Source organism: Pleurodeles waltl, chromosome 6, assembly GCF_031143425.1.
Source record: "Pleurodeles waltl isolate 20211129_DDA chromosome 6, aPleWal1.hap1.20221129, whole genome shotgun sequence".
In the NCBI taxonomy this organism is placed as follows: domain Eukaryota; kingdom Metazoa; phylum Chordata; class Amphibia; order Caudata; family Salamandridae; genus Pleurodeles; species Pleurodeles waltl.
This window is the reverse complement of record NC_090445.1, coordinates 1,552,434,776-1,552,461,822: the sequence shown is the minus strand read 5'-3', so window position 1 is coordinate 1,552,461,822 and position 27,047 is coordinate 1,552,434,776.

The window sequence follows — 27,047 nt, the reverse complement described above, 5'->3', positions numbered from 1 at the left end:
TGGCAGCGAGGAGGGCGGTCTCAGTGGTATGGTTGCTTCTGAATCCTGACTGAGAGGGGTCCAGGATGTTTTTGGCTTCCAGGAAGGCAGTGAGTTGTTTGTTGACTGCCTTCTCAATGACTTTGGCTGGAAAGGGGAGCAGGGAGATGGGCCGGTGGTTCTTGAGGTCTGACGGGTCGGCAGTGGGTTTCTTCAGTAGAGGGTTGATCTCGGTGTGTTTCTAACTCTCTGGGAAGGTGGCAGTTTTGAAGGAGCAGTTGATGGTATGCCGGAGTTTGGGTGCGATGATGTTGCTGGCTTTGTTGAAGATGTGGTGAGGGCGGGGGTCGGTGGGTGCTCCTGAGTGGATGGTTGCCATGATGTAGCGGGTCTCATTGTCAGTGATGTTGTTCCAGCGGAAGAGGGTGGTGGGGCGTGGTGACGCTTCGGTCGACGAGCTGGTGGTGAGAGTAGTGGGGGGGTCCTGGGTGGTGATGCTGTTGTAAATGTCTGTGATCTTGCGGTGGAAGTAGTTTGTGAGGTTTTCTCAGAGTTCTTGCAAGGGGGATGTCGGTGGAGTTGGAGTTGGGGGTTAGTTAACTCTTTGATTACAGTGAAAAGTTCCTTGCTGTTGTGGGCGTTTTTATTGATGTGTTGTTGTGGGGCAAGTTTTTGGGTGGCCCTAATGAGCTGGTGGTGATGTTTGACGGCATTTTTGAAGGTTTTGTGGTTTGTGGGGGTCTTGTAGGTGCTCCATTTCCTCTCTAGATGTCTGCAGGCCTGCTTTGACTCTTTGAGTGTAGGGGTGAACCAGTTTGCTTTCTTGGCTGTGCCTCTGTAGTGAGGTGTCTTTAGGGGGGTGAGGACGTTGGTGCAGTTGGTGATCCATTTGTGGAGGTTGTGTGCGGCGGTGTTGACGTCATTGTCAGCTTGGGGGGTGTTGTGTTGAGGCTGGTGGTGAGCTGGGCTTCCGTGAACTTGTTCCAATTTCTGCAGGGAAGTTGGGGAGCGTGGTGGCAACTGGTGGGTTTGTTGGAGGTGAAGTGGATGCAGTGGTGGTCGGTCCATTGGAGTTTGGTGACGTGGCTGACGGAGACTTGGTTGCTGGCTGAGAAGATGGAGTCCAGTGTGTGACCGGCTGAGTGAGTGGGTGCAGTGACGAGTTGCTTGAGTCCGAGGTTGGTGAGGTTTTCGATCAGGGTGGTGGAGTTGTTGTCGTTTGGGTTTTCCAGGTGGAAGTTGAGGTCCCCCACTAGCAAGTAGTCCTTGGATGTGAGAGCGTGGGTGGTGGCTAGGTCATCGAAGGTGTCGCAGAATAGGGAACAGGGACAGGGGCAGGGCAGCCTGTAGATGAGGGTGCCCCACAGAGTGGTGTTAGGGCTGGTTCCAGTCTGGAAGTGGAGGAGTTCCATGTTGGTTGTGGAGTCTTCGGTGCTGGTGGAGAGGCGTAGGGTCTCTTTGTGGTCGATGGCGAAGCCTCCCCCAGGGTGGCTTTCTTTGTGGATGATCTTCTTGTAGCTGTTTGCGATGGCAATGGCGATGTCTGGAGCCAAGGAGGGGTTAAGCCATGTTTCTGTGAGGAAGGTGACGTCCGGGGATGTGGTGTTGATGAGGTTCCAGAGTTCGATGGCGTGCTGTTGATGGAGCAAGTGTTGATCAGGATACATCTGAGGCTGCGATCTGCTTTGTGGGTCCTCGGGGTTGGCTTGAGTGACGGAGGCTGGTGAATTTGCAGTGGCGACAGGCGAAGGGTCCCTTGGTGTTGTTTGGAGATGCCTGCTTACAGTTGTTGTCATGATGTCCTGGGTTGAGTGCGATGAGTGCTGCTGGCGTGCAGCGGTGGTGGGTGAGAGGTCCAGGGGTCCTGGCGCTAGTCGCGTTCAGGTTGCGGACTGGCACAGATGGGCTTGCCTTAGGCGCACCTTTGGTGCGCCAGTGGTGCGCTAGCGCAGCAGCCACCATTAAGTAGGGAGGGGGGAGGAGAGGATAGCTGGGAGGCAGGAGCGGGGGAAACGGCACGAAAAAGGGGGGCAGGGCAGCAGCGTCAGGAAGAGGGAACGAGAGAGAGGAGGGTGGCGGGGCTGCAGGGGCATCAGTGGTGGGAATTGGGAACAAGAGAGAGGAGGGGGCGGGGCAGCAGCGTCAGGGAGAGGGAGGGAGGAGAGTGAGAGAGATGAGAGAAAGAATGGAGTGAGGGAAAAAACGGGAAAAGAGAGAGAAAGGGCAGAAAGCGAAACGCACAAGAGAAAGAGCACACAAAAGAATAAAAATGAGGTGAAAAGCGAAAAGAGGCGCAGGGCAGCTTAGCAGAAGAGCAGTGCTCTCCCACTAGACACCAGGGATGAGATGCAGGCAGAAACCTGCGGGTGGAGGAGGGCCTCGAACTACTGAGAGAGGTCAGTGTTCAGAGAACAGAAGGGCTTCACTTGCCGGTGGAGCTACGGTGGCAGAGCAGGTCACTGACCAGGTCAGTGAGGTTGAACTTCCTCCAGCGCAGTGGCCACCATTAAGTAGGGAGGCGGGAGGGGGAAATGGTGTGAAAAAAAGGGGGCGGGTCGCAGGGGTAGCAGCGGCAGGAAGAGGGAACGAGAGAGAGGAGGGGGTGGGGCCGCAGAGGCAGCAGCGGTGGGGAGTGGGAACAAGAGAGTTTAGAGGGGGCGCAGGGGCAGCAGCGGCAGAGAAAGAGAGGGGGGAGAGCAAGAGAGATGAGAGAAAGAGGGAGTGAGGGGAAAAAACGGGAAAAGAGAGAGAAAGCGCAGAAAGTGAAAGGCACAAAAGAAAGAGCACACAAAAGAATAAAAACAAGGTGAAAAGAGAAAAAAGGAAGAGGGCAGCCTAGCTGAGGAGCACCGCTCTCCCACTAGACACCAGGGATGAGGTGCAGGCAGAAGCCTGCAGGTGGAGGAGGGCCTTGAACTACTGACAAAGGTCAGAGTTCAGGGAACAGAAGGGCTTCACTTATTGGTGGAGCTACGCGGTGGCAGAGCGGTTCACTCACCAGGTCAGTGAGGTTGCTCACTGACCGGAACAGTGAAATGCCACTTTCTAAAAGTGGCATTTCTAAAATAATAATAAAAATTCCACCTACACCAGTAAGCAGGATTTCTCACTGTCATTCCAAAACATACTAAACATGCCCACACTACTTCTTATGGATCAGAAATGACTGCTTAGTCATATATAAGGGAATTCCCAATGCAACCCTATGAGAGGAGCAGCACTCACAGCAGTGAAAAACTAAATAGGCTGTTTGTCACTACTAGGACATCTAGCACATAAAAACAATGTTCTACATTTTACATACACAACACCCTGCCCATAGGGCTATCTGGAGCCCACCATAGGGGTGATTTAGGTATAGTGAAAAGGGAGTTTAGGCCTTGGCAAGTAGTTTGTCTTGCCACGTTAATGTAGCAGTGAACTGCGCATGCAGGCACTGCAGTGGCAGGCCTGAGACAAATTTGAAGGGCTACTTCTGTGGGTGGCATAATCTGCACTGCAGGCTCACTAGTAGCATTTACATTGATTTATAGACCTTGGGTATATGGTATACCACTTTGCAAGGGACTTACAGGCAAATTAAATAAGCCTAATAGGTGTAAGCCAATCATACCTTGTTTTAGGGGAGAGAGAGCACATGTATTTTAGCACTGATTAGCAGTGGTAAAGTGCCCAGAGTCCTAAAGCCAACAAAAAGAGGGTCGGAAAAATAGAAGTAGAAAGGCAAACAGGTTGGGCATAACCCTGCAGAAAGGGCCATTTCCAACAATTTGCATTGCCAATAATTGTTTTAATGCATGATGTGAATGAAAGAGTGCCCTCTCCCCAAAACAAATATACAAGCAGGAGTTTACTTGTATTGTTACGTTGAGACATACAGGAGCAGATTTAAGAAAAGTGGCGCTGCACCAAATGCAGCACCACTTTCCTTGCTCCCCTTAGCAGCACCCAACCGCCACCATGTGTGTGCTGTATTTAATATACGGTGTACCATGGCACAGGTTAGGGGACAATAGCGTAATTTGTTTGACACCATTGATGTACTGGGCAGGAATAGTGCAAAATTATAAATAATGCAAGCTCCCTTTTAATGCCTGCTCTGAGTAGATGTTAAAAGTGCCGGAAAAGATGGTGCAAGGAAATCTATTAGATTTCCCTGCACCATTTTTTCAGCCCCCCCCTCACGGGGGAATGCCCCCCTTGCATACATTATGCCTGGCGTAAGGGTTTACAAATTGGCGCAACGCAAATTGGCGCTATAGTGGCGCAGGGAAGATGCCACTATAGCGCCATCTTACCGTAAAAAGAATGACGCTATGGGGAGGCTAAGGTGTTGCTAGGGGCTCTTAAGTCTGCCCCACAGTTTTTTAATGGACTAGAATACTTGGTGAAGTTTTAAAACAGCTGACAAGTGGTTTCCTCTCGTGAACACCAACTTTGCCCAATTGTGGCATGTTAGCCAAACAGCACTTTACTTGAGCCCATAATGTCAGCACTAAAAGCAAAACTAGAGTCCCACCATGCAATATGTCATAGTATTATTTGGCAGACTTGAAAAATGCAAAATAAAATGTAGTTCTTAATTTTCTACCTTTTTTCTTATAGACAACTAAGTTGTCCACTCTAGTCCAGTTTCTCATCAGAGCATTGTAGGGCAAAGAGGCCCAGCAGGGCAGGCCAGCCTATGCTTAATATCAGTAGACATGGCTTAGGATGGGGAGCCTTTTGAGCCAGCATTGGATCACACTTGGAAGAAGAGAGGAACCAGGAAAAGCAGACCATGTGAAAACTGCAAAACAGTTGAAAATGCTCCGGAATACCTAGCAGTGTATAATGGCATAAGATACCTAAAAATAAAACTCCAGGAAAGGAAAGTTTGAAATTACCTGGACAATACAACCCTTGGATAATATTATGAGCTGCACAGCAATGCAGGAATCCCTCATTCTTATTGCATTTTAATAGAAAATGTAGAAATTATATCACAAATTTAGACATGTGAAGATTAATGGGATCATTACGAGTTTGGTGGTACCAGGACTGCCATGTCGTACCGCAGACGGCCCGGCGGTGAAGACTGCCATATCATGACCATGGTGGTGTTCCCAACAGAACACAACCAAACTGTTGCCAGTGCTGCCAGTGGGATCAGGACACCGTGGATGATGGTAGGCACCTTCAGACCGGTGGGACCATGTTTCCGCCTGACACATTACGAGGCTGCACACCACCAAGGTTTCCACTGTGGTTGCACCGCTATCAAAAGCCTGGCAGAAACCAACAGAATCTTGGCAGTGACTGTGTGGGCATTGGGGCTGAGTGGTGGTGTGGCATGCAGGAGAGGGGCACTAGGTGATTATGTGGGTGGTGCAGTGGAAGATAGGGTGTACTGGGGAGTGATTTGGTGGTGAGGAAGCATGCTGGACCAATCAATTTAGTGCCAGGGGAGTGTTAGTAACTTACCAGAGTCCAGTTCTCCGGGTATTCCAGTCAGGCCCTTTGGATGCAGGCTGTCCAAAACCTTCTCCTCCCAAGATGTGAACTCTGGGGGAGGAGATGTGGGCCCACCACCAGTCTTCTGCACAGCAATTTGGTGTCTGAATGTCATGGAACCCACCTTCCCTTGTAGGCCATTCCACCTCTTCCTGATGTCCTCCCTTGTGCATGGATGGTTGCCCACTGAGTTGACCCCGTCAACTATTCTCTGCCATAACTCCATTTTCCTAGCAATGGATGTTTGCTGTACCTGTTCTCCAAACAGTTGTGGCTCTACCCTGACAATTTCATCAACCATGACCCTCAACTCATAGTCCTTTTGACAGGACATGGTGGTTGTGTTGTGGGTGGGGGTTGAGTGTAGTGTGTTTCAGGGTGCAGTGTACGGGTCTTGGTGGGGTGGGGATGTTTGGGTGTGTGTGGTAGTTGGTTGTGGTGTTGTGCAGTTGTGATGTGTGTATAGTGTTGATCGTGCAGTTGTGTGGTGTGTGCTGAGTGTGAGGTGTATAGGTGCCTATGGTGTAAATGTGCTAAGTAATGAGTCTGTGAGTCCTCGCTGTCTGTGTATGTGTTTTTTGTCACAAAGGATTGTGTGCTGTGTGGGGGTATGTTATATAGTGCTGGGAGTGGGTGTGTCTGTTGTGTGTATGTGTGTCAGGTGTGGGGTATTCGAACTGTCCAATGTGGTGTTGTGTTCTGTCTGAGGTGAGTTCCTGAGCGCGGCGGTTCAGACCGTCAATGGTTTTCAGCCATGGTAGAACCACTGTGGAGATTTGTGGGTCTTAATCTGGTGGGTGGATTTTTGTCGGGCTGGCGGTGCTGGTGGTGGAACTGCCTGTTTTCTGCCCTCCAGTTCCCGGTCGGTGTCAGATTTGTGGCTGGTTTTTGGTGGTCTTCACTGTGTAACTCTTAATACAGTGGTCAGATAATGCCAACATGGTGGTCATTTGGCAGCCGCCACCGTGGCAGTCTTGCCAAAAGACCGCCAAAGTCGTGATGAGGCCCTAAGTGTACTGAGTCATTACAGTTTGTTAATTTGTTATGTTTCTAGTTGGGTCTACAATTGTCCATTACTCAGTTTCAAGTGGTTTTTACGTTTTTAGCTACCTTTCCTCATAATGTGGTTTAGATGCCATTTTAAGTGTTTGTGAATGTTGTAGATTTAATCTAACTTTTCCTAATGTATATGTCAATTAATGATAGGTTATTATATGTCAGTTTAACTTGAAAGGATGTACCACTGAGAGAGCAAACCCTTAGACAACTGTATGACTTTGTGCATATGATGGGGTCAGAAATTGTGTTATACAAGGATACCTTTGATAAAAAAGTATTTATCCACTGAAATATATATATATGAATTAGACTACAAAGGTGATATCAAGCATTACAGTCAATAATCTGGTGCTGGTACATAATCCATTCAAGCTATTTTAGGAGAACTAAAACTTTGAGCATTTGTTTTTCATGCCACGTCAGATAAAAAACTCATCACAATCCCATATTTTCCACTTTGATTGTAAACATAAAGAAGCAACTACAACATGAAAGTATGTCTAAGTATTTTAGAGCTGCTTAGACTAACCCTAAATATTTTTAATGGCAAGAGATGAGGAATTGATATGTTAAAGAAAAGAACATGAGGGCTTCACACAAACTGCTATAATGTAACATCTTCTTGCCCTTCCATAACCTCAGCATACACATAAATGTTCATTATTTGCCTCAGAAATGGTGGCGACCCTCTTGGAGGACCAAAGAACACTTGAGCACCACAGATGATCACAATCATGGTTAAAACCGCACAGTCAGATGCACCCCATGGCACAAACAGACAGGTACACAATAGTGTGTGTGATTAATGCTTCTGTAGCGTGAGATTGCAAGCTCTCCCCTCACAGAATAGGCACAGGACACCATCAGCAGTGCAAGCACAGCAGGTTTCCCAAGCTTCCCATCTTCAGAGAGGAAGTACACAACAGCATCCCTCACATAAACGGAACAGCTGGGCATCAGCAGTGCAGGCATCCATTACTCATGAAACAGGTATATCTTAGGCAGAATTACAAAATTCCCTCCTTCATAGAATGATAAGCATGGTGCCAGCAGTGGATGCTTCCCTCCCTGACATTGCAGCAGCAGTAGACACTTTCTACTGTCACAGAACAGGTAAAATCCAGGAAGTATCAGTGAAGCCTCCTCTTTCAAGTACCACACAGTCTGTAGTAACAGTGCAAGCAACCTTGCCTCTTTATTGTGTACATTTAAATATAGTTGTGTGAATCTGTAAGTAAATGGATAGTTGAGCAAGTAAAACACTTAAGTAAGGATAGGTAAGTATAAATGTCTTATATTTTGGTGCCATGATGCCCTAAGGGGTAACATGCTCTTATAAATACTATGGGGGTTATTCCAACTTTGGAGGAGGTGTTAATCCGTCCTAAAAGTGACGGTAAAGTGACAGATATACCACCAGCCGTATTACAAGTCCATTATATCCTATGGAACTCGTAATACGGCTGGTGGTATATCCGTCACTTTTAGGACGGATTAACACCTCCTCCAAAGTTGGAATAACCCCCTATGTTATGTTATGTAATGTTATGTTTGTGTGGAGGGGTGACTGGCTATATTGATACATGAGTAAATGGATGCTGAAGTTGTTGATGGTGTCAGTTGACAGACAACTGGCTGAGTGGGAAGCTGGATGGCTCATGAATTTATGTTTTGAAAGATGTTGAATTTGTGAGGACAGGTGAATGAGTAGATGTATAGAGAATGCGGTTGAATAATGTATGTAAAAGGAAAATGTCTGTGAATTAATGGTATATATGCAAGGATGTTTGATGAGTACTCTATGTGTCTGGGTGGATTAAATGTCACCTTGTCGTATATATGTATGCTTGTTGGGTGCACATGGATGTATTTATGGGTGTTGTGTGTGAGTAGGTACGTGTGCCCAAATGCACGTATTTGTGGGTGAATGTGTGAAAATGACCTTAATGGTCCTGCATTTAGAGCTGGTCTACTTTTGCATGTACTGAGCTGTAAAAACTTGTGACTTTGAAGGGCATGTACTTCAACCTACTGGGTAATTATGTATGAGAACTCTCTATGATGTGGAGGCACAATTGCCAAATCTAATCAAGAATCCTGATATTATAACAACACTTGCTGATGTCTTAAGTGCATACCCCAGTAGTAGAAGGTTCTATTTCAAAACGATTTATAACATGTTGTTAGCATAAGCGTTTCAGTTCTAAGTTCACACATGCAACGGTGAATGTATGCCTTGATTTATCAGAACAATAATTATTTACAGCGATTCAGAATGACACAACATGCACTAAAATTACTAATAGTACATGGTGACACTGCTATTCTCAGAGTAGGTATGGAAATACCAAAAACACTGGTCCTGTCACCCACTGTCATTCTGCAGAGACAGTCCAGGCAGAGCCTAATTAAAGTGGGTGATGCAATGCTGGGGGCTTTGTAGACTCAACTTGATCCTAGTGGCAGTGAAGAAAGCTGGATTTTTTTAGAAACTGACAGAGCATGAAGCTCCTGTATCTACTACTGCTACTGCTACTGCTCCCATATACTGCAGACTCATCTCTGCAGTGGGTAACACATAACTTAAGTGACAACTTAAATTTCAAATGCAGTATTACCCAAGTGTTAATATTGTTGCTATCAAAATAGCATGGATGTTATGTTATTTATGTTGATTTGTAATGTGCACTAATCACTCGAGAGGGCATCCAGGCGCTTGGGCAAGGTGTGTTGGTATATGATCCCAACGTGCTTCTATGAAGAGCCAGGTCTTCAGCTTTTAGCAGAACTCAAGAAGTGAGGAGAAGGCTCTAATGTGTTGAGGGGGGTCATTTCATGTCTTGGGAGCGATGTAGGAGGAGCGACCTCCAGTTTTGCTTTTGCTGATATGGGGAGAGTGTGCGAATGAGAGTGAGGCACAGCATGGGTGTCTGGTAAGTTGGTGAAAGTGTATGCAGCTGTTCAGGTATTCTGGCCCTGTGTTGTGTAGAGCTTTGTATGCATGTTTTAGAAGTTTGAATTGGATAAAATATCATTGGTAAGAATATCAGTTTTTTTGGTATATATTGTTCTCAAGAATATTGTTGTTTTTAATATTCTTTTCTTTAACATAGCTGTAAAAATATTTTTAGTAATTAATTCAATACATTTTAGTTCATATATTAGTTTTAAACATTAGTATTGTTTGTATAATTTTTATTATTTTTTCATAATATAATTTGTAATTTTAAGTGTTTTAGTAATTTATTTTTGGGTTTGTACAGGACTATGATGGGAAGTGAAACAAACATAAATATTTTAAATGTAATGGCAATTAGTTGTTTAATGTAAATTGGGTTAATATTAATTATGTTAAGTGTTTAATTGTAATATATTATATTCTTAGTTGAATTTGATAATTTTATTGTATATTTTAATGTTGTTGTTAGTAATAGTAACTTATATTTTAGTAGCAGGTTGTAGGGGCCTGTCGGGGAATAAGCTGGGAAGTTATTTCAAATAAAATGTATTTACATTTAGTATTGATATTATTGTTGTACATTAACCATGTAATTGAATATTAATTATGTAAATTACTTTATTTTTTTAAGTGCTTAATTTTTTAAGTTTTTCTAATGTATATTTTAATTGTTATATGTTTATTATTCATGTATTTTTAACTCTGTGCTTTATAGGGGAATATGATGGGAAGATATTAAAGTTATGATATTTTGGTTATTATTTGGTTTTATAGGTAAAAGATTAATAAATAACTGATTATGTTCAGTTTTACTGTTGTACTTTTAATTTTTAGGATTATGGGGGTCATTCTGACCCTGGCGGTCCATGACCGCTATGGCGGAGGGCGGCGGAAGCACCGCCAACAGGCTGGCGGTGCTTCCTGGGCGATTCTGACCGCGGCGGTAAAGCTGCGATCAGAAAAGGGGAGCCGGCGGTTTCCCGCCGGTTTCCCGCCGGCTTCCCGCTGGCCCAGGGTATCCGCCATGGCGGCGCTGCTTGCAGCACCGCCATGGGGATTCCGACTGCCTTCCCGCCAGCCTGTTTCTGGCGGTGTCCACTGCCAGAACCAGGATGGCGGGAACGGGTGCCGTGGGGCCCCTGGGGGCCCCTGCACTGCCCATGCCACTGGCATGGGCAGTGCAGGGGCCCCCTAACAGGGCCCCACAAAGATTTTCACTGTCTGCTTTGCAGACAGTGAAAATCGCGACGGGTGCAACTGCACCCGTCGCACCCCTGCAACTCCGCCGGCTCCATTCCAAGCCGGCTTCATTGTTGAAGGGGCTTTCCCGCTGGGCCGGCCAGCGGTCTTCTGGCGGTCACCCGCCGGCCCCGCGGGAAAGCCAGAATGGCCACCGCAGTCTTTTGACCGCGGAGCGGTCTTTCGGCGGGAACCGCTTGGCGGGCAGCGACCGCCGACCGCCGCGGTCAGAATGACCGCCTATATCCTAATGGAATTACTCATTATTTCCATGGCAAGTGTTTTTGAAATTTCGTCTGTGGGATGCTTTTGGTTTTTAAATATTATTTGTTTTTAACATTAATTTAAATGTAATAAATTGTTATTTATTTTAAAATGTTACTTTTGTTTCCTTAGGCAAGTGAATGTTGTTATAAGTAATTACATTCTTTTAGTTTTTAAATTTGTGTTTTATTTATTTTTTCATATTTTTATTAAATATTTAAATGTTCATGTTTTCTATGTACTATAATGTATTATTATTTTTTGGCTAATGAAATATTTTAGTGATGATTAGAACTTGTATTCTTGCATGTAATTGTTTGGAAGTCTAACACTTTCCCTACTGTTGCTGAAAGTGAAGTTAGAATTGTTAAACTAGCCCTTCCAAAGTCCAGCACTTTCCCTACAGTTGCTTAGACGGGAGTGGGAATAGCAAAACTAATCCCTCTGAAGTCCAACACTTTCCCTACTGTTGGTTATATTGGAATGAGAATAATAAATATTACCCCTCCAAAATCAAAATCCAATGCTTTCTCTACTGCTGCCTAGAGTGGAGTGGGAACAGTAAATCTAACCCGTCCGAAGTCCAGTTGTAGGAGGCTGGCCCTCTATGAGGTGTGCAAAACTAGGCTCACAGTGCAGACAGTCCAGGCAACCACACATTGGTTTACAGAAATAAAAACTAGACCACCTAATGCTCTAATTTGTATGGTAGCTTCGTTGAGCAGTTAGACTAATCTTGAAGAAGTGCAAAGCATTTGTTGTACCCACAATATCAATAGATTAGATCACACACTCAAAAGAATAACGCAAGACCAATTTACAAAAACTACTTCACAGTTTTATAACATTTTTAAGACCAAGATCATCAAAATTGGGTAAGTACTTTTTAAGTTATGAATTTTTGAAGTTTTAATAAAGTTAGCCTTTGTGTGCGTTATTACGCAGCCTAGAAATCAATAGAGAAAGTCTTTAAAAATGCATATTAAATCAAGCAATGCGTTTACAAATGTTTCTTTTTGCATGTATGTCGAGGTCGTCGGTGGGCACTATGGACCAGCTGGAGAAGTTGGGGTGGCTCCTGGTTTCAGTGAGAGCAGCTGCAGAAAGTCGTTGGAACTGGTGCCAGGCCACTGCGGGGGACCACTTTGAAAAGCACTGCACAGGCAGACTTAAAGGTAAGTCTGGTGGGTCTTCTTAGAGTGTCAAGGTCGCAAGGGGAGGGGGACCCTTAGGGCACAGCTGGTTCTTTGGTGCAGGGCACAGGGCAGCTGGGTGCCAAGCAAATCGGTGAGCCAGGAGCTGTGCACAAAGGTGCCTTTGGAGGCAGGAGGTAGGTCTCTTTGAGGGTGGCTCACAGGTTAGCAGGAGCACTCTAATGGGAGATCCTGGTGGTTCCTGAAGTCCCTTGACTGGGGCTTCTTCCTGGTCCTTTTTCAGTCCGGAGTGGACTGTCCTTCTTAGTGTCCGAGGTGAGGTGACCAGTACCTAAGGCTTTTGATTGGTATGGCCACTGGAGGGCGCAGTGCCCCCAATCGTGGCACACTTGCAGGGTGTGCCCTTGCGGTCCATCAGGAGGAGTTTGGCTGTAGTGTCCAGTTCCCTGGCCAGCAGCCGGTCAGTGAAGTTGCCTTCAATGGGTCTTTGGTTCCTTATTGCTGTGGAGGAATGCCTTCACTCTTGAGGGAGATCTTTGGTGATTTTTGAAGAGTGGAGGTCCTCTGGGGGTTTGAAGAGTCTGTCTAACATCCAAGCAACCTCTCAGTGGCAATTGTCGAGACCTGGGTGCAGCAGACAGGGTTTGGTGCATTTTCTTGGTGCAGCAGGACTTCAGTTGTCAAGCCTTGGGTTTTCTTTGCTGTTGCTCTTCTTTTGTCCTTGGAATCTGATTTCTTGATCTAGAGACGTCCACTAAATTCTGTATTTAATGGGCATTTAGGGGGTACCTTGTAGTGACCAGTGGATAATCTACCTTAGGTTGGCTATGCCCCTTAAGAGGTCACTTCCCTACACCCGATTGGCTATTTTCCTTCCATGCAAGATGGAGGAAAATGAAATGGAGAGGTCACCTCACATGCAACACTTTAGGGGTGGTGCAAACAGGGGCTGACCACTCCTCCTGTCCTTTGTGTGTTTTTTTCCCACTGTTGCTCCTGACAAAAGTGGGGGTTTGCAATGGGGAAGGCCATCTGCTGCAAGCAGCAGGCTTGGGGGTCATGTTTCAAGGGTGGTAGGCCCTTTGAAGCTCTTAGACAGAAACACATTCCTGGGAGAGGTGAGGTAGCACATCTGCCCAGGAAGGGCTTTGTTCTCTGGCCCCAGAGAGCAATGGCTCTCTCCCCAGGGGCCCAGAATCCTGTCTGGTGGTGGCATACTGGTTGGGACCAGCCAGCAACCATGCCAGGGTGGTTAGCTTTTGCAGGAGGCACCTATAAGGTGACCCCTGGGTACATTTTGGAATAAATCCAATACTGGTACCGATTAGGATTTATCATTTTGAGTTGTTTGATACCAAACAGCCCAGGGTTCAGAGTAGCCATCTTGTAGCTGGGAAACACGTACTGACCAGTGTCCAGCACATGCATTTAAAATATGGCTGCTCTGTTCACTTACTATATCCCATGTTTGGTAAGGACACAGCCCATGCAGCTATGTCCTTTCATACAGGACAGTGCACCCTGCCTTAGGGCTAGAAGGCCTGCTAGAGGGGTGATTTACCCATATTGCATGCAGTGTATAGTGGGCAGGGCACACAGACTATGTGTTATGTCCAGTTTGCATTTTGGGATTGCACAGGGACACTCAGCCTGCAATGACAGTGCTTGGTGCATCTGAATGCAAGGCCCTTGAGGGTGGCACAGTATGTCTTGCGGCCCTTCAGGGCCTACCCATAGTGCCCCATCCCCTGGGTACTTAAGTAACACTTACTAGTGACTTATAGTGGCAGCTAAAGATGTTGCCAATTGTATCAATACCTTTGCAATTTTAGGGAAAGAACACCAGCACTGGAGATCTGGTTAGCAGGATCCCAGTGCACTCCAGTCCAAGTTACATCCAGGAACCAAGCAAAAGCTTTTCCTACTATTACTTAGAGTAGATTTTTTAATATTGATATTTATTTCTTTGTTATATTTTGGGTCTAGAGATTTTTACATTATTTTTGAATAATGCTTTTCTAATTATTTTTTATATTTAATATATTAGTCTAGTTAATACTATTTTAAATGTATGGGCCCTCATTATGACCCTGGCGGTCGGCGGTAATATGGTGGAAAGTACTGCCAACAGGCTGGCGGTACTTTCCACCATATTAGGACATTGGTGGTTTGGCTGAAGCCAAACCGCCAACGTACCACACCGACTGCCACGGTGGTAACAGCCGCCGGGCAGGAGATATCAATCTCCAGCCCAGCGGCCGTCACTGTACCACCTGTGGGATAATGACCCCACCTACCACCATGCTTTCTGTGGCTTCCTTACCACCAGGAGAACCATGGCGGTAGGCACTATCAGTGACAGGGAATCCCTTCCCTGTCACTGATAGAGGTCTCCCCCACCTCCCCCTCCAGATACTCCCCCACCCCCCTTCCTCTCCAAACCCTCCCTACATTCACACCCCCGCTTCACACACACACATGCATACACACACCCATTCCCACATGCATCCACATATGCATACGTCCATACACACACACATCCACACACACTTTCAAACATACACGCAGGCACGCATTCACAGAACACAACATACACGCACTCACACCTCCATACATGCACACACATTCAGCACAAAACACACACCCGCATACAGGCACTCACACAAACATTCACACCCCCCACCACACACACCACAGCCCCCACCCACCTTCCCTGTCGGACCACCCACTTCCCTGTGTTCAGGGGGTCCTCCGCAAGAGACGGGGCGCTGCTGCCAGCAGCGTCCACCAGCAGAACATCACCAGGCCGTATTATGGGTCATAAGCCACAGCCGGATTTCCGCCATTCTTCTAGTGGAAATCCGGCTATGGTCATAATACGGCGGACGGCTGGTAGCCACGGCGAAGGTCTTTTGTCGGTCGTCGCCACGGCGGTAGGCGGTTTTTATCACCAATATCATAATGAGGGCCATCATTTTTTTACTTGATTCTTTTCTGATATTATTATTTTTAAACATTTGTAACATTATTAAGATATTATTAATTAATGTTGAAATTGTTTCATATTTATATTTAGTGTACAGTATAAATGAATAGAACTAATTTTAATATGTTTAATTTAATGTTTTATTTAAGTTAATAATTTTTACTTTATTTTATGCTTAATATTTAACATTAGAATATTTTTAAAATTGGTAATTTATTGTTGAGGAATTTGAAAAAAAAAATAATGATATATATATATATATCCAATCAGATGATCCCACACTCTAGAATCCTCCTGGGAGAAACTTCTGTACCTCAGATTTTCTACTGCATGTCGTGCTAGGGAGTCTCCACTGAGCTCTGCTCACTTTTTTCTTGTTTGGAATAGGGCACTCCAACTTAGATTCTTATTTGTCCTAGAGTGTTTTTTTCACACTCAGAACACCTCTGGACTGACATTGTCTAAATAATGTCTGACAAGGTGAAAAAAGGTGTCTTCAGAGCCTGCAGCGATTATGGGAAGAAAATACTTCATTCTGAGGATCCACATAGAGACTGTATCTATCGCCTCTATCCTGATCATTCTGCTGAAGAATGTAAGGTATGTTGTACCTTTTCTTCCAAAACTCTGAAGGAGAGAGAGGGGAGACTGATCATTTGGCTGCAACAGCTTAAAACAAGGAAAAACCCTGTCTCAGACTCAGACAGTGAGGAATCTTCCTGGTCTTCCAAAAAGTCTCAGAAAAGACAAAGATCTCCTCATTCTGAAAAGGGTTCAGAACAGCCCTCTAAAGCTTTTAAAATACCTCACAAGGGTCTGGTAAATGCCACAGCCTATCAACATCACCTCATGAAAGGAAGTCTTCCTCATCAAAATCCGAGAAAAAACACCAGCCTTCAACTTCAAAAGAGGTTTCTAAACCTTCTTCAGAGCCATCCACACCGCCACCGTAAGGTAATAGCTACATTTAAAAAACCTTTTTCAGCTCCTTGTCGACGAGGAAATATACGGCGGCTGTATCAGCGACGACAACATCAACTGTTTCCAGCCATTCTACTATTGCTTCCTGCTCGTCGACGACGTCCACATCGACGGCATCCAAAACCAGACCGTCAACGCTGAAGATAAATGACGATAACACAGACGACACCATCGTCAACGACCATTCCAGTGACGACGACATCGTCGACGACACCGTCAACGACGACCAGGGTCGAACCCTTGCATACAGAGACGACTTTATCGACGTGATCACTGATGGCACCATTGACGATGCCGTTGATGAGATGAAAAGTTCAGGCTTCAAGTAGAAAGGAAGAGTTAATGCACACACCACGCCTCCTTGTAAGATCACACCTTTACTCCCAGCCCATCTATTGGAGGAAGATTCGGATGACAATGGGCCATTTGGGGTAGCTCATAGTCCTTCTCAGCTCCACGTCAAGTATCAAGAGAAAGAAGACGAATATGATCAAGAGTATGACAAACAATGTTATTCTCCTCAGAGATGCCAACGAGGTGTGCTAGAGGATATGGTGTGTATCCCAAGTTCTCTTATAACTGATCTCCAACTTATGTTGTCGGACTACAAAAAGAGGTTTCCATCAACACCACAGTTAGAAAAAATTCCAACAGAACCTCCACCGTCCCTACCTCATCCTCCCACCCCAGTATCGAGACCAACATCTTTACCCAGATCAGCGAGAAATACCCCACAGTGAACATTTCTACATGATACAGACTCCTCAGAGGAGCAGAGGGAAGAAGGAGAGCTCCAAGACACACAATCGGAATGGCATAACTATTTAATACCATCCCACTCATCTCCATTGCCTACTCTTGTGGATTCACCCCAGGAAACATTGGGGCTTTCCATAATCTGCTTGAAAGGGTAGCAAAATTATTTGCGCTATCCATGCCGTCCAAACAAATGGACTGCTTCCTCTATGATTTTAAGGAGCCCTTTCAAAAAGAGTTTACGATCCATGCCCACAGTGAGCTACATCTAGGGGGAAGGTTTAAAGGTGATGAAGAACCCGGCCACTGTAACGGCTGTCTTACCAAGATTAGACAAAAAGTATGAAGCCCCAGAAGATGTTCCAGCTTGTCTAATTGGGAATCTGAAACCAGGCTCAGTAATAACTCAGGCAGCGCAGAGGTGTTCAAAGAATGCCTCAATGCCAAATACAGCACCTCCAGACAAGGAAGCAAGAAGGCTAGACAACATTGGAAAGAGGTTTTCCTTCATGTTGGGGCTTATAGTGAGAGAAGCAAACTCCTTAGCTGTTTTGGGCAGATATGACAGGCAGTTATGGGTGGATATCGCTCCATATATGGACCAGCTTCAGGAATATTCAAAGGTGGAAGCAAAAAAGATCTGTTGGAAGGAGAGCGCACCTCGGTGGAGATCATTGACTGCTACCACTGTTTTTAGACAACTAGCAGGTGGGGTGGTGCTCCATAGACAAGGCTGGCTTAGGGGTACTACTTTTCGACCAGAGGTGCAGAATAAGATATTGGACCTTCCGTTTGATGCGAAGGCTCTTTTTGGCAAACACGTAGATGAAGCCCTACAAGTGATTAAAACTGAAACTGATACAGCCAGATCACTGGGTACCCCACAGTTTAAAAAGTTGGCTTTTCGTGGCTCCAGAGGGCGAGGAGTACCATCTTACAGAGGGAGTTTTCAAAACCTTTGTTACCCCTCCTATGCAACTCAGCAGTTTCAGACACAGTATTCATAAAGGCAACCAACCCAAACGTCCTATGCAAGACCTCCACCTACAGGTAGAGCACGTCAAGGGAAAGAGATAAGTTGTCTCCAATGACCGGTTTCAGGCTCCAGCTACCCCCTCATCACCGATTCAGAAAATAGGGGGAAGAATATCCCACTTCCTTCAAAAATGGCAAAAAATAACATTGGACCATTGGGTATTAAAAATAGTTCAGTTCGACCACACCTTAGAATTCACCCAAATCCCACCATCACACCTTCATTCAAAAACATCTAAAACAGCTCCAGTTGGAGGTCAAGACCATGCTAAAAAAGGGAGCAATAGAAAGAGTCTTTTTTTCGGAGAAGGAAAGAGGATTCTACTCCCATTTCTTTCTAATACGCAAGAACTCGAAAGAATGGTGTCCCATCCTCGACCTCCAAGACCTCAACAAATATCTCAGGCGTCAAACCATTAACATGGTCACGTTGCAGGACATTCTCCTCCATATGAACCACGGAGACTTTATGGCAACCCTGGATCTACAGGATGCAGATGGGGGGAGATGGTTGTCAGAGTTTTTTTAATCACTTCTGTTCTTCTTCTTGCCATTTTCCTCTGTCATCTCTCACTCTGTTAGATACTTACTCCTTTTTTCTCCCACATTTTTCTGAAATCCTCCGTCTGCATATCTCACACGTCATCATTTTCCTCTTTAAACCATCTTGCCACTCTTCACTTCCGCAGGTACTTCTGTTTATCTCCTCGCCTCACAATTCTCCCAGATACACAACCTACCAAATCAGCCTTAAGTACTGCATTTTATTTTCCTTTGGCGCTGTCAATATTTTAGCCTCCTTCACACATTCTGCAATATATACGCAACCACTGCTAAGTGCACTCTGCAGAGAGGCCAAAGACTGCATGTGCTTGAGGTTTAGACACCTTTATGAGACACTGACAGGCACAGTGAGAAATTCCCACTGCATTCATCTACAGAGCTCTCACTTGTGTACTGTCATGAACTCACCCAAAACCGGAACTTAGCCAGACTACTAGAGGCGAATCGGTTGACATGAAAGAGTCTTATGATGCATAAAAAAATTAAAGAAACACAGCATATGAAAAGATCACGGCCCATATTTATACTTTTTGACGCTAAACTGCGCTAACGCAGTTTAGCGTCAAAAAGTTTTGCGCCGGCTAACGCCATTCTGAAGCGCCATGCGGGCGCCGTATTTATTGAATGGCGTTAGCCGGCGCAAGCAGACCGGCGCTGCCTGGTGTGCGCGAGAAAAACCACGTACACCAGGCAGCGCCGGCGTAGGGGGAAAATGGCGCATGGGCGTCTTAAAATGGGGCAAGTCAGGTTACGTCGAAAAAATCATCGTAACCCGACTTGCGCCATTTATTTTCGACGCCCATCCCCCATCAACATGACTCCTATCATTGTAAAGATAGGAGTCATGCCCCCTTGCCCAATGGCCATGCCCAGGGGACTTCTGTCCCCTGGGCATGGTCATTGGGCATAGTGGCATGTAGGGGGGCACAAATCAGGCCCCCCTATGCCACAAAAAAACAAAAAAAAAAACTTACCTGAACTTACCTTAATGTCCATGGGATGGGTCCCTCCGTCCTTGGGTATCCTCCTGGGGTGGGCAAGGGTGGCAGGGGGGGTCCCTGGGGGCAGGGGAGGGCACTCTGGGCTAATTTTGAGCCCACTTGTCCCTTAACGCCATCCCTGACCCAGGCGTTAAAAAGTGGCGCAAAAGCGCCGTTTTTGGCCACGCCCACTCCCGGGCGTCATTTTTGCCCAGGAGTATAAATACCACGTAAAGGCCTGGGAGTCATTTTTTAAGACGGGAACGCCTCCCTTGCATATCATTAACGCAAGGAAGGGGTTCACGCAAAAAAATGACGCACACTCCGGGCACTTTGGCGCCCGAAGCGTCTAACGCCAGAGTATAAATATGGCGTTAGTTGGCGTTAGTTTAGCGTCGAATTTGCGTCGAAAAAAACGACGCAAATTCGGCGCAACCAGAGTATAAATACGGCCCCAAGTACTCTTAGGGACTGAAAAATGAAGTTAAAATGTAAGGTAATTAGCGACGGCATCACAATTATGGATTACCTCAGGGCTTTCTACAGTCGTTGGAAATTCAAGCATTGTTTTTCCTGTAAAGGGCCTTAATTTAGGACCCTTTCAAAGTTTTAATTACTGCCACACCTGAGATCTGGTAGGACCTGACTCACTTGAACCCTTCAGGCGGCACACTGATGTGGAGTGAGTGTCAGGCAGAGGCTTAATCAGGTCAATGTCCACGACCCTGCCTCTGCATCACAGACATCTTCGTAGGCCTCTCTTCAACCCCAGGCCCAGTGTTAGAGGTGGAAAGCTACTGAAAACCCAAGCCAGATACCAGAATCTGGCTCACTTTGAGGCCCTCTTGGACTCTCAGACCCAAAAATGAGCTGAGCTTTCATGTGACATCTGCCTGACCTCACATTCTAACCTTATGGGTCAAAAATGAACTACAAAGCAGTGACCTTTGATGTAGGATTGGCGAGAGAATGCGATAACCATATAGTAAATACATTGCACAATGTGAAATCTGAAAGTCTGTGTCATTCTCTACTTACCCGCTTGAACAAATTGAGTGAGCCTAGGTAAATATTGTATTTCATTGAACCTCCTTTTTCTTAATTATCACAAATGACAGCACCTTCAAATGCGTGAGTTCAGGAACTTCGCAGTACAAAATCCTCTTGTGTTTATAATATTGCTCAATCTGTAGTAGGAATCTAGGCCATATATTGGTAAACATGATAAGTGACTTGGCTCTGATTTCACTAATGCCATTGTCCTCGGAGGGGGGGGGAGTTTGAATATTTCTAAGTTTATGTTTTGAAACTATCACTTTTAATAAATACCTCTGAATGTAGTGATATTAAATTGAAGAACTAAGATGAAATGCACATGCATATCAAAGAACTACATTTTCTTAAAGCAATTATATAATATTTGTATATGATGTTTGTAGCATAATTTAAATGCCAAATATTTTCATGCACTGGCTTTTAGAGCTAAGCCCAACCCTTGGCTCGGATCTGGCTTTAATCTCCCTGTTAATATGTTGGCTGTCCCACCCCTACCGAGTCTGGCCAAGACCAACTAAGAAATAATTAAGGGGGTGTCTGACCCCATACATTTCCCCTGAAGCTGTTTCCATGGGCAGTGGCTGCAACAACTCTGTTGCCCTCCCTTGAGCAGGTGCAGCACATGCTGCAGGTGCTGCCCCACAAGGAGTGCTAGTCGTACTGGCAGTGATGCACTTGTAAAAAGAAGCACAATGCCCACCCGAAGATCACAATCACCCCTATTAAATGGGTCTCCCTATCCTTCATCCACTCTCTGATGTTACATTAGCCCTCTCTCGAAAGGTCCCAATCTACACCCCCGCATTACAGGCGCCCTTCTCCATTATCGTCTCACTTAATCCTCCTATATGCCACCGTGCTCACAAGCTATCGTCTCACTGATCCCTTGATGGTGACACCCCTGGCCACCTTACAGTAGCTATGGCCTGTTAGAGTCTTTTTTTAAAAATAAAAAAAAATCGGGAAAGAAAGGGAAATAATTATATTAATACACTAATTTAAACCATAACATAAGACATCAAAGATAGATACATAGTCTAATTGAAAATAAAATTTCCATTGTATTGAAGGGGCAGACATTTAACCACAGCTATCCGTTAGTGAGCCAAGATCCGTTCCTGAAATTGTCCCCATAATACTTTCCCTTTTCTCCTAGCCGATCTCCCCTTCCGATCATACACAGCAACCTCAAGATGATACACGGATAATAATTTGCCCAACCACTGTTGCCACAATGGGGGTAGTGGGTCCAACCATGCAGAGGAGATGCACAATCGATAGTCCGCCATAGCCAATAAAATGAAGGCTCTGTGCCATTCCCCCACTTTCTCTGCAACCCCCAAGACCATAATCTCAGGGGTAAGATCGACTTCATATCCCACTACTCATTTTAACACAAGTTGCATACCATCTTTCAATGCCGTCAGTTCCCCACAAGTGGCAAACATATGGATAATGTTGGCTCCAAACAACCCACATCTTGGGCAATTTGTCCCTTGTAGTCCACCCCATTTAACGAGAATGAGCTGGTGTATAGTATAAATCGAACACCGTCTTGTAGTGTTGTGCTTGTAGCGAGGAAGAAAGTAGCATGGTATATCCTAGTTCTAATGACTTAAGGAAATTAATACCCCCATCTACAAACTTACCCTCCCACTTCTCGCTATGCTTCTCAAGATCATTGGGCTGTTCTACCATCAGTGATGAGTAGATTAATTTTATTGTTATGTTAGATTTTTCTGATATATCCTCCAACAAGGGATTACTTTTGAATCCCTGCCCCCTCCCGTTTTTCTACTCAAAAACCTCTTATCTGTAACTATTTGAAAAAATCCCTTCACTCGAGTCCAAACTTTTCTTGAAGACTCCCAAACGTCTTAACCCTAAAATCATCAAATAAATCTCATGGCCTTCTTATGCCTAGAGAAACCCATTTTAAGGCATGATTATCTTTAAATATTTCAGGCAAAGACGGGTTATTATTTATTGTAGTATAATAATTAAATCTTCCCAGACCATTCTTCTTCTGCCATGGTCGCCAACATCTGTAGGCTGCCTCCAGTACCTTATATCGTACATTCTTGTAATAGCCGGGTTCATAAGAGGTTAACAAACATCCATTCGCTGTTGATCCTACTAGCAGCTCATAGATGTTTGGACAATATTCTACCCCAGTCTTATCCATCTTCCCCCCCAATAGTGGGTGCATATACTGAAAAGCTGCTGCGAGTTGATATAATTTCATTTTTGGGAAGGACCACACCCCTTTTCCCAAGGTAAAGACATAAACTTACCCGCCCTTCTACACTTACCATATGCCCATATAAATCTCATTACCACTCGATCTATCTCCTCAAACCGGGAATTTATGAAACTCAATGGAATAGCACGGTAAAGAAACAGCAATTTAGGAAGAAGAATCATTTTGACCATATTACACCTTCCCATTATGGTCATATGTAAGTTATTCCATCTATTCATGTCATATTTAGCTTTTACCAATATTGGGTCCAGATTCAGATTGACAATCTCTCCTACCTTGGAGTGACGTCGATGCCTAGGTATACTGCGTGGTTGACCCTCCGATTATCCAGTGTGCTCACATGTCTATTGGTCAGCAACTGCGTTTTTGCTCTATTTAACAAATAGCCAGAGAACATCCCAAATTTGCTCGTCACCTCTTCAGTTTCTTTCAGTGCTACGTCTGGATTGGAAGTTATAATGGCTATATCATCTGCATATGCCAAAACTTTTGTATCCCAACCAAACCTACAAACTGGAGATATCATATTATTCCCTTCTAGCTGTCTGAGCAGGGGATCTATATAGATAGCAAACAACAATGGGGAACATGGACACCCCTGTCTAGTACCCCTCCTCAATTGAATACACTCAGATTGCCCTCCCAGTAACTGTATTCTCACCCCAGGGGACCTATATATAGCTTTTATTGGTAGGATACATTTCTTCCTGAACCCATAAGTTTTCAAAACCTGCCACAGATACTTCCAATTTACCCTATCAAGCGCTTTCTCAGCAAGTAGCAGCGCGACTGCCATAGGTTCTTCCACCACCTCTGTAGCGTCAGAAAGCGTGATGACCCTGCGAATGTGTTCGGTAGTGTCTCTCCCCGGGACAAACCCATGTTGCCTGGGTGTTACCAGTTTCTTGATAATCGAAGATAATCGTGCGGCAAGATTTTTGAAGAAATGTTTTACATCACTATTTATCAATGTGATTGGCCGATATGAGCCTGGATTCTGTGGAGTTTTCAGTTTCTTCAAAAATACCACCATATTGGCCATATCCCAAGAAGCCGGGGTTTTACTATCATTTTGCACATGAGTAAATAGTTCCATCTTCAGAGGGAACAAAAGTGTTTTGAAGCTTTTATAAAATTCTAGGGGAATTGCATCAGGACCGGAGGCTTTCCCTGTGGAGAGATCGTTCATTGCCATTTCTAATTCCGAGCCGTCAATATGTCCCTCCACATTCAAATAGTATTCTTCTGACAGTTTGCTAATCCTAATAGAGCTAAGAAACTCCAGCATCTCTACCTCTGTATACGAAGGTGTGGTGTAGTATAGCTCCATGTAATACCTCTGAAACACTTCCCTAATCCTATCCGAATCTACTACTATTCATCCTTGTTGATCTCTAATTTCTCTAATGACCCCAGCTGCTGTTCTATGGCGTGCTCTTACAGCCAACAAGTGCCCAGACCTCTCTCCGAATTCGTACCCCTCAGAGCGTTTAACCAAATATTTTTCTGCTATTCTCTTTGCCGTAGCCTTGTTTATAGCTGCTTTTACAATAGCGATCTGCTCCTGAATATCATTTATATCTTCCCCCCTTTCTATAGCTATAATCAGCTGCCTTTCTACAGCTCTAAGCTTCATGTGTGTGTCCTTCATTGTAGCTTGGGTACTTTTTTGCTTCCTAAGGCTAAAACTTAAGGTTTCTCCCTGCACTCCTGCTTTTAAGGTGTCCTAAACCGTTTCTAGCGGGGCGGTCTCCTGATTGATCTCCAGAAATTCGGTTATCCAGCTTCTCATATGGACACAATATTCCGGGTCCTTAAGAAGCCCTCTTTCAAAGGTCCACCTCCTAACTTTATGTTCGAGACCATCTAGATCCAAGTCCAATACTAGTGGGTTATAATCTGATATAAACCGCGAATACAATTCCATACTAGCATGCACTTGCAACTCCGGAGATGTCAGAAAAAAATCCAGCCGAGCCAACTTCGCATGAGGGGCCGAGAAATAAGTATACCTGGGATCTGGTTTGCATAGCTTTACCTAGGCATCCACCAACCTTAACTCCTTCTGCAGCCCGACCATTGCGTTATGTACCCGAGATATACACCCCTGATATCCCTTAGATGTAGTGGCTAGTAGATCTTGCAGACCGTCCCAGGAGCCATTAAAATTGAAATCCCAGCAGAGGATATACAGGGGGCCACCCCGCTAATTCCACTACCAGGAAATCCATTACAACAGGGTCCTCTGTTACTACCCCATATATGGAACATAGAGTAAAACATCCTTTTCCATGGTGACATTCTACTATCGCCCATCTTCCATTTCTATCTGCCCTCTGTCTTCCATATTTTAATCTATTGATCCGGTACAATATTGCCCCCCTTTTAGTCTTAACGTCTTGTTCCGAACAAACCACCATTCTCATGCCCAGTGAGCCAAGAATTCCACTATTATTATGTTCCACATGGGTCTCCTGTAAACAACAGATATCGGCCCTAAGGACTTTTAGATCTTCTGCAGTTTTATGCCTTTTTCAGGGATCATTTAATCCACAAATATTAATTGATGCTATTCGAAGCCTAGTAATTTTTTCTTTTTTTCTTTTTCTCCAAATACTTCTCTATCTGCTTTAATCATACCTTGGGTATCCTTCTTCTCTCTTTCTACTCCATTAATCTTGCAAATCATATTATCCCTTCCTTTCCCGCTTTTTTATTTCGAACCACCCTTCTGTGCCCCTCTTCCCCCCCTCCCTGAGCCACTCCCACCCACCCCACTGCCCCCCTCATGGTCTGGTCGGAACCTCCCTCTCCCAACCAGCCACCCCCCACCCTGTTGAGCAATCAGACCACCATTGGCCTGAATGTTGGTGTCATGTAGATGTGAACCGCCCGTCTGCCCCCGAACTGCCATATTAATTTCACATATCTGCCCCTAGGATTATGTTACCAAAAGATTCCCCGCTCACTTTTTAACATCCTTAAGCCCCATTAGATACTCTTTAGCTTGAACCTCTGATGTGACCCTTCCTTTCCCATTCACCACTGTTTTTAAGCGAGCGGGGGCCAACAGGTAGGCCTCACCTCCCTTGTCCTGAAATGGTTTAATCAACTGTCGAAGCCGCCATCTTCGCTCCACAGTTGCATGGCAAAAATCTGGCTGAGTAAAAAAAAGTAATCCCTTCCACACTATGTGGGGCATTTGGACGAGCTTTGTCGAATATGGCCTGCCTTAGCAAGTAGTTTCCAAAAAAGACTAAGATGGCTCTAGGATATTTGGGTTCTGCTAAGTGTCCTCCCTCACGTCGGGCTACCGGAAACCTATGAACACGCTGAACCTCAGTTTCCCAGTCCCAATTGACCAGTTCCGGAAAAGCCCCCCGTAAGAGCTTAAACATGTGAGCCCGAATATTGCTCCCTTCCACACCTTCGTTAATACCCAAAAAGCACAAGTTATTTCTTCTCCGACGATTCTCGTGATCTTCTAACTTCCACATTACATCAGTCAGTTGTCCATCTTGTGTTACACACTGTTCTCTTAGGGCCTCGACATCCGCTTCGATCGCCGCTGTCCTTTCCTCTATTGTATTCAATTTAGCTTCAATTTCAGTACATGACTTTGCAACTTTACGAACTATTCCTTGCAGATGCTTTGTAGCAACCCTTGCGTGACGATTTTCTATCCTAGTCTCTGTTTGGAGTTCCTTGATTGAGTTATATATCGACTGCATCATCACTGACTCAACACTAACAGTACATGTGCTGCTTGCCGGGCCACCTATATTCCCTTCCATATTGTTGTTAGCCATCTGTTGGCCATTTGCAGTAGGTATATCTGTTAGTCTGATACCAGAATAATCCCATTTAAGTGTCTTGCGGCCACTAAATGTAGAGAGTTCAGTGCCCTCGCTAGTCCCAGACCGCACTTTTGTGAACTTACGATGTCGCCGCTGCTACCGTACTGTGGGCTCATTGCTTGATGATATCTTTCCTGTCTCGGAGGATGTACTGCTGCCGGATTTGCTTAGATTGTGCTCACTACTAGTGAGATGAGATTCCTCTGTTAAAGAATAAAATTTATCACCGCCATCTTTAGCCCAGTCCGGGGGTTTTAGGCCCCTTTCAGTTTCCTTATCTCCTACCGTCAATTTTGGCGACATATATTGCAGAACTTCAGTACTCAGTGTAGCGGTTGTATCATCCAAGTCACCAACTGCCTCTACCCCAGTTAGGATCTTAGACCGCTGTGCTTGAAGTCCATTTTTACTAATAGGGAATC